General features: G+C 45.5%; 1 protein-coding gene and 1 long non-coding RNA gene across 17 annotated transcripts in view; one reads left to right on the top strand and one right to left on the bottom strand.

The window, feature by feature from the left end:
• Positions 1-2,688: 2,688 nt before the first annotated feature.
• Positions 2,689-4,987, bottom strand: LOC113897903. The gene is made up of 3 exons (XR_003512448.1): positions 4,808-4,987; positions 3,901-4,003; positions 2,689-2,934 (listed from the first exon to the last, which is right to left on the bottom strand). It is a non-coding gene; the product is annotated as an uncharacterized LOC113897903 (long non-coding RNA).
• A 3,038-nt stretch (positions 4,988-8,025) lies between these two features.
• The window catches only part of TNC (tenascin C), a 102,444-nt gene continuing 101,788 nt past the window's right edge, over positions 8,026-8,681 (top strand). For 7 of the 16 annotated variants that reach the window (XM_027550629.1, XM_027550633.1, XM_027550632.1 and 4 more), the window contains exon 1: positions 8,031-8,253. The gene's annotated coding sequence lies outside the window, so the exon portion shown is untranslated. Of the gene's footprint in view, positions 8,254-8,681 lie in introns of all 16 variants that reach the window. The other 9 variants (XM_027550636.1, XM_027550635.1, XM_027550634.1 and 6 more) reach the window with 3 other exon arrangements.

Below are 8,681 nucleotides of genomic sequence, written 5' to 3'. Positions count from 1 at the left end.
ATTTCTGTGGCTGGCCATAAGTTGATAGGTTTACGTATATAACCCAGTAGCAGGAGCAATATAGTACTGGAGCATAATAAACATTTCTCTATTTCTCTTCATGTCTCTCAAGCACGCCTTTCTGTGCTAAGTTCTCACCAAAGTAACTGACAAAATATAAAACCCAAATAACTGGCAAAACTTAATTTCAGCTGTGTTGGACATTATTTCTCTTACCTGCTGGCTTATTCAGGAGTTAAGGGGCTCTTACATGGCCCAGAACATCTGGGAACCAGTTACATGCCTCATTCCTCTCTGGCCATGACAGGTATCCTTACTGTGCAAGCCCACAGCCCTAGAAGTGAGTGGCTCTGCTCTTTCCATACCCCATCATGGTGCAGAGATCTTAGCAAGGTCTGAGCTCATTAGTTGAACGAATATGTAACTGCCATTTTTGTAGATAAAACGTCATCAAATACCAGTAATTTTATATGAATCACCTACTGATGAAGTGTGCAGACAAGATTGCAACTTGCCAGAGAGCCAAAGCACTTCTACTTCTTTGGAAAACAATCGTGTACTACTAATTTCTGCTCACTACACCAGGCTCCCAGAAGAATCTGCACTGGCAGTACTATACTACATTAGAGGAGCTACTGGCAGAACAGACTTCAGGGTAAGCACCCCTCAGCTGGTCTGCTACAATACAGCTGTCTCACTGATTCATCCCAGCCCCCGCTCCCTCCTGTCCATGGGGATTATCAAGTCTTCACCGTAATTTCCTTATAAAGTATTTTTATGGAGGAAATCGTCTATCATCTGCCTCAAGCTATGAGTCATGTATCTATACTCTCAGAAGAACACTCCTGTATACCACTCATCTGCAAGCCAAGTCAATCCTAGCCTGGGCAGGTATTCCAAGTCCTTTAGAAAGCCTTTGAACTTCCCCTACAGAGGCCACTCTTTGAGGCAGTGTCGGAAAGACTTGCTTGACATCTCACTACAGGGAGACTGTGGTCCCAACACACCAAAACTCCCTTGGATGAGATCACTGAGCCAAATGAAAACCAGAGGGAAACAGGAGAGAGAGAGAGAGATACAGAGCTTGTAGATCATGTGTCTGCTTGCCCCTCCCAAGCACCTTTTGAGTCTTTCCTAAGGAGAAAACTCTGATCTATGTGAAGAATTTTTTAAGCTATAAACTTCTTTGATGTTTGTGGGTCTTACAGAAATCTCAACAAGTTGCTACCACTATGAGAAACAGTACAGAATGAGCAGACCTAGAGTTTAGCCTCAGCTAACCACAATTCATAGTGTGTGGGCAGAGAAGGCAACACTCTGGGCCTCCGTTTCTTATCTCTGATTCGAGCAGGATGATCTCTTAGCTCTTTTCAACTTGACAAAGTGTGCTGTGGATGAATCCTGAGTTATAGACGAGCAGCTACTCAGATAAGCTTGACATTTATTAGAGTCAGGCTGACTGTGGAATGATAAGGATGCAGTGTTTTAAGTCCAGTTTCACTCTTCTCCCTGGGCTAAATCACTCAACACTGCAGAGCTTCCATATCAAGAGGCCACTTCAAAACTGTCAGGCTGATGGTGGAGGTTGCAGCTCCCTCCGACTTCCCTTTCCCTGCCTATCTTCCAGCGAACACCTAAAAGTCATATTAAAGGAGATAAAACCAGAAGGTATTTTTGATATCTTTGTCTGGCTTTGGTATCAGGTGATGGTGGCCTCATGGAATGTGACTGGGAGTGTTCCTTCCTCTGCAGTTTTTTGGAATAGTTTCAGAAGGATAGGTGTTCAGATCAGATCAGTTGCTCAGTCGTGTCTGACTCTTTGCGACCCCATGAATCACAGCACGCCAGGCCTCCCTGTCCATCACCAACTCCTGGAGTTCACTCAGACTCACGTCCATCGAGTCAGTGATGCCATCCAGCCATCTCATCCTCTGTCATCCCCTTCTCCTCCTGTCCCCAATCCCTCCCAGCATCAGAGTCTTTTCCAATGAGTCAACTCTTCTCATGAGGTGGCCAAAGTACTGGAGTTTCAGCTTCAGCATCATTCCTTCTAAAGAAATCCCAGGGCTGATCTCCTTCAGAATGGACTGGTTGGCTCTCCTTGCAGTCCAAAGGACTCTCAAGAGTCTTCTCCAACACCACAGTTCAAAAGCATCAATTCTTCGGCGCTCAGCCTTCTTCACAGTCCAACTCTCACATCCATACATGACCACAGGAAAAACCATAGCCTTGACTAGACAGACCTTAGTTAGCAAAGTAATGTCTCTGCTTTTGAATATGCTATCTAGGTTGGTCATAACTTTCCTTCCAAGGAGTAAGTGTCTTAACTTCATGGCTGCAGTCACCATCTGCAGTGATTTTGGAGCTCCAAAAAATAAAATGGAAGATCTGGACTGACACATACATACAACCACATACAAAACAGATAGCTAATAAAGACCTACTGTACAGCACAAGGAACTCTACCCAATACTCTGCAATAGCCTATACAGGGACAGAATCTGAAACTGAGTGGCTGTATATATATGCACAGCTGATTCACTTTGTTGGACACTTGAAACTAACACAACGTTGTAAATCAACTATTGGAGTAAGTCAACTCCAGTAAAATGTTTTAAAATAAACAAAAGAAAATTCAGTTTTAAAAAAATACAAGAAAGAAAGGAAGGAAGGAAGAATTGGCAGACAAGACAGAATTTGGTCTCACTAATGAGGATTCTGAGTTTCAGGGAAGAGACATGATTTTCTCAAGATAATTCACCTTGAAAATGGTTAAGATGGCTGGAATCCAAAACTGCTGTGCCAGTCCTATGCCTTTTCCACCTTTTCCATCGTTCAACTCATCATTCAGTCTTTTCACAGGAACATTAATTGACTTCTCAGTGCTTCAAGATGGAAGGCACAATTCTTGACCACGGGGAACTCTCACAGTGCCTTTGAGGAAATGGACGAGTAAGTCAGTGATAACAATAAAGGCAAAGGCTCTCATCACCTAGGAAATCATTTCAAGAAAGCTTTATGGTTTACCTAAAAATTCTGTCACAGATCAGAAGCCATTCTGAAAACCATGATATGCAGGAGCAATATTCAAAATAATTAACTAGTGGTATGGCATAGGTCAGAGAAGGCAATGGCACCCCACTCTAGTACTCTTGCCTGGAAAATCCCATGGACGGAGGAGCCTGGGGGCCTGCAGTCCATGGGGTCTCGAAGAGTCGGACACGACTGAGCGACTTCACTTTTACTTTTCACTTTCCTACACTGGAGAAGGAAATGGCAACCCACTCCAGTGTTCTTGCCTGGAGAATCCCAGGGACGGCGGAGCCTGGTAGGCTGTGGTCTATGTGGTCGCACAGAGTCAGACACGACTGAAGTGACTTAGCAGCATGGCATAGGTGCCAACAATAAACAGATGCTGGCTACAGACAGATCTGTTAGTAAGCATGTGAAGAGGTATGGTGCCTACCCTCAAAGTGTTTATGACCTAATGAGCTAAAAAAGGCCAGTATACAATGTGCTAAAAATAAAAAAATATAAGCCTAGATGAGCATGGATGAGGCATCCTTCTCTCTGAAGGTAAGGTCATGGAAACTGTCTTAGAAGTAAATCTTGAAAAATAATATAGGAACTTGCCATGAAGCTAAAGTCCAGGGCAGGTTATTTAAGGGACTGGGAATGTACAAAGGCTTAGAGGCCTCTAAATTATTTTTTGAATTTTTTACTTAACATTTTTAAGTTGCTAATATCCTCAGGGATCTCTCATTTGGTAACCCATACCCTGAGAGCTATAAAAGAGAGGAGATTTGCTCAGAGTCACACATTAAGGTCTGCAGCTTCAGGACTCAAACTTACTCTACACCAAAGCTCTTTCCACTTTGCTCTGCTGACCAGACAACCTACTTTGGGTTGATTCACTGTATTCCAGCAGGCAGGGAAGCTCTCCTCTGTCCGTGCACTCATTCACTGATCAATGATGTCTTTGAGCTCTTCTGTCTTTAGTTGTCTAAGAAGTGAGAAGAGATGGAGAGGAAGAACTCTGAACAAAGCCTCGCAGACAGCAAGTCAGGGAACCCTGACCCTGAACAGGCGCATCTAACTGAATGACTAGCCCACTGTCCAGGACCCGAGCTCCTTCACTGCTTCGGGAGAGATTTCTGGCAGATACAGAGTCACGTGGGACTTTTGGAAGGAGTTAACGCATTAGATGAATCCCCAGAAGGAGGAGGAGGAGGTTGGGAGCAGTAGAGGAGCCAAGGGGTCCTATGGGAAGTGAATGCTAGACTTCTCAAAGAAATGGACACTCAGCTTCCTCAGACAGTACTGGTTCTGGCCTTTATTCCACTCACTGGATGTTTTATCTCAGGGGGGAAAAAATGTATTGCATCTAACAGACCTTCAAATAAGTGAGAATGATTTCACCTGAGGTGAACCCCTACAACCCTCAGCCTCCAAACCACATCCTCCATCCACTGGCTACCTGTGAGTGAATGTAGCAGACAAACAACAAAACCAGGCTTGGGCTGAGGACTCCGTGCAGAGGTGATGTGTACACGCATTCACTCTACCCTCTCACGTGGGAAAAAGTGCTTAGTGTAGGGAGAAGAATGCAGCCATAAGAGGTGGGACGCCGAGAGGCGCTGCCTCTGCCAGCAGGAGGCTGAATGGCTATGAATTCCATTAACATCTTCTGCTGTAATGTCTAACACGGTTTGGTTGCTCAACTCTGACCTTGATGACCATCTACATGGAACGCAGCCCAGATGGCCTTGGGTAAGTCACTTAGCCTCCCTAGGTCCCCTCTCCTCACCTGTGAAATGGACATGTTGGGCAATCTAGTTCCCTCTTCTGTTCTGAGTGAAACAAGAAGAATTGAATTATAAGACACAGCATGTCAAACGTTCACTGGTTCCTCCATTGCTTCTTTCATTCAATAAACATTTACTGAGCTTCTACAATCCCCAAGATTCTCTGCTAGGCAAGGAAGAGCAGGTGTCACTACTGTCCTCTGGAAGCCTAGTGAGTAGGAAAAGAAACTAGATGTATACACATATAGTTATACCATGTACAGGCAATGAATGCCCTAACAGAGTTGTAACAGGCTATGGTGCATAGAAGCATTTCTTGTGGAAGACATCTAGAAAGCTGGTGAAGTTTGGCTTCTCCATTGGCTCAGATGGTAAAGAATCTGCCTGGAATGTGGAAGACCTGGGTTTCATCCCTGGGTCAAGAAGATCCCCTGGAGAAGGAAATGGCAACCCACTCCAGTATTTTTGCCTGGAGAATTCCATGGACAGAGGAGCCTGGAGGGCTAGAGTCCAAGGGGTCACAAAGTCAGACATGACCTAGCAATAAACACTTTCTTACACTTTCATGGTGAAGTTAGATCCAAACTGGATGCCAAGTGGATGTGCGAAGGTAGAGGTGAAGACTCCAGGCAGAGCGTACCATTAGCAACAGTACCAGTAGTGTACTGTCTCCAGGTATCGGAGAGCATATGGTGTGTGCAGACCCATTTTCCTGGAAGGGAGGCCGCAAAAGCCCCAGACAAAGATGAAAACAAGTGTCTTGTCTGGGTTCCTCGCTTGAGATACCACAAAGGTTTTGGAGAAAACTCCTTTTATAAGTAGCCTCTTTCTAAAAATACACAAATAAAGCTAAACATCTCATTTTTATGTTACTGGAATATAGTTCTATGACAGCTAACTATTATATTACATTATATTATAAAGTTATGCTTGATAATGTTATTTGTTTTTCCACTGGCCTGTTTCCTGCCTTGAGGACCAGTCTGATTACACTTGGCTTTGTTTTTTTTTCTCCCTGCAATTGCAGGAGCCACTTGTAATGCGTGCCAAGTCGCTTTGGTTGAGTCAGACTCTTTGCGACCCCATGGAGCCTGCCAGGCTCCTCTGTCCATGGAATTCTCCAGGCAAGAATACTGAAGCGGGTTGCCACTTCCTTCTCCAGGGGATCTTCCCAACCCAGGGATCAAATGCACATCTCCTGTATTGGCAGGTGGGATTCTTTACTGCCGAGCCACCGGGAAAGTCACTGCAAGGATGGGGGCAAGGCTTGGGAGTTTCCCAGAAGAAGCCATAGGTATCACCCAGCTTTACAGCACACACTCTTATCCCATTTAAATATACACACGGTGACAAATATGTATTGATTATTTATTACATGTAAATATAGTCTTTATGCCATATAAAGTGTATAATATACTATTCTAATATTGTATTCCCTACCCCAGGAGATAAAGTGAGCAGACATTGGAAAGCTAAGAGAAACGGAAGCACTCACTAATGGTAAGAAGACATGGCCTCATGCTACAACAATATGCTTTGGCTAAAACGCAGAATTAAAAACTTCCAAAACAACCAACATTTGAATCAGCCAAAATAGTTCAAAAGTTCAAATGAACTGTTTAATGACATGACTAGTTATGGGCTTTCTTGCCATCTGGGAAGGTCACTAAAGCAAAAATTCCTAGAATACCAGGGCCAGAGAGACCATAGGAATGACCTTCATCTTGTCCCACTTTGTTCAGATGGGGAAACTGAGGCCCACAGCAATAATGATAGGTGTGGGGTGATATCTTCAGTACTGAAAACAGCTGAATTATTGAAATCTCTGTTATTAGTGATTAATTCTAAAAAAAATTAAGGATCTCTGAATTAGCCCTGCAGAACAAAGACACAGCTTCCATATACAAATACAGCATGATTTTTACACAAGCAGTGTTACGATCTACCAGGGCATAAAGCATTGTCTACATGTCGTCTGAACAATGTTCTGGGCTGTGACGTGCACTAGAACTGTGGATCCCAGGGCTGTCATTAAATGCTCCCAGGGTGTCTTCCAGTACTTCTCTGAACCTCAGTTTCTTTGTCTGTAAAAAGGGGACAGCAGGCATGCCTATTACACTTTCTGGTTAGAGGATGTAATGAGACAACGTCCATAAAGCACTTTGCGTGACACCTAATAGCGACTTCATAAAGGAGGGTCTGGCAGTAGCTGCAGGTTAAGTGATACCTCATTTCCCTCCAGGATCCCCCAAAGTACTAAGAGCTGTGACAAGCTCAAGCCTGGGTGCCCCGGCCTGGCCGCTTCCCCGCTCCCTCCCATGCCTGTGTGTGCCCTGAGGATTCCCACTGCATGCTAACCACCAAACTCACCGATGACTCAGAGCCTGGAAAGAATCCACAGCAGGCTGGAGAGCAAAGGCACAGCTTATGTTTCAAAGAGTAACTAGCTATTTTTTTTTTCCTTATGATGGATACCTTTCAGCAATTGAGAAGAAACCTCAGGGAACTCTCTTAGAAGATGCAGCTTAGAAGACAGGATCACTGCACAGGGCATGAATGGTGTCAAAAAGCTACTCCCCTGTAGGATACCAGGGCTGGGACAATACTGCCTGTAAGCAGCTGGGCAAGGCTGCCTCCCCCTACAAAAGACACTGGGAACTGATCCGTGTGCCCAGCGCTGTTCCCACCTGCTGACAACTAATCCCTTATCTCTCTGCTGGCCCCAGAAACCCCAAACACCCCAGGCTTTTGAAAGGCTTTATTTATCTCCTCTTTCCAGGAATTCGGCTCAGGCCTTCCGCTCTCTCCAAGGTGCCACTGAGCAGCTGCTGCCCAGTGAGCACCCGGGGCTGGCTAGCCTGGGTCTCGGGTCTCGTTTCCGCGTTTCCAGCCTGCCTGGGGAGAGAGCCAGAGTTCCCCTCGCTCCCTGCGCTGCTGTCTCACAATTAGAAAATCCTTTTGGGGAGCAAAGCAAAAGTCACACTTTACTAACAGCTGCTCCCGGTCGGGGGCAGGAGAAGAGGGAAGAGGGAATTCCTACTTTTGCAATAAATTGTATGCAAATAGGTTCTTTCCCTGGCAGAGAGCAGAGCCCGTCTTTCATGAGCTAACGCTGTTCCGCTGGGAGGGCTGTTCCTTTAATTCACCAACTGAAAAAGTGGGAAAGGATGTCTGGAGGCGAGGCGTCCCATTTCAGAGGAAGGAGCTCGCTATATAAGCCAGCCAAAGCTGGCTGCACCGGCCACAGTCTGCCTACTGTCACAAGCTCTCCCGCGCGCAGGCACACACTCCGCGCCGCCGGTCCGCGCCGCCGGCCCTCTGCACAAAGACAGCGGGCTCTCGGTGACACTGGGGGGCCGCGCACTGGGAGCCCCGCTGCTCACATCCAGGTACTTGTTCCATGGAGCTGGTTCACTCAAGAATCTAGGGCTTTCCCAACTCCAGAAAGGTAAGTCTGTTTCACCCCATTACCAAAGATCACTATGATAGACTGCTTGCATTTCCGATACAAAGTGGGTTGTGGTTTCCTAAATGATAAAACTTTGGCTTTATTTTGGCTGCTGGCAGAAAGTATTTGCTATGATCAGATGCACCTTGACTTGTCTTCTACTTGCCCTCTTCCAGTCTTTGAGATTTCTGTCTGCTTGTTTTAGTTCTATGAAGAGTTCCACGTGCAGGAAACTTTTTAGGAAGTTGTTATCGCTGCCATTCTTCAGAGGGAGAGTGAGAATTCACTCTTAACTTGCCACCTGGCTGACTCACCTGTGAATATTTCTGTTTAAGGGTTAAGTTAGCAGAGTTTTACAGTGGAGTTTCCTCGTGGCCTTTCCATGGAGTAGGTTAGGAGGAGATTCGTAGAAGATGGTAGAAGAACAA

Source organism: Bos indicus x Bos taurus, chromosome 8 (genome assembly GCF_003369695.1).
Source record: "Bos indicus x Bos taurus breed Angus x Brahman F1 hybrid chromosome 8, Bos_hybrid_MaternalHap_v2.0, whole genome shotgun sequence".
NCBI classification, from domain to species: domain Eukaryota; kingdom Metazoa; phylum Chordata; class Mammalia; order Artiodactyla; family Bovidae; genus Bos; species Bos indicus x Bos taurus.
The sequence above is the reverse complement of the archived record's forward strand: the minus strand, read 5'-3'. Positions and strand labels throughout refer to the sequence as shown.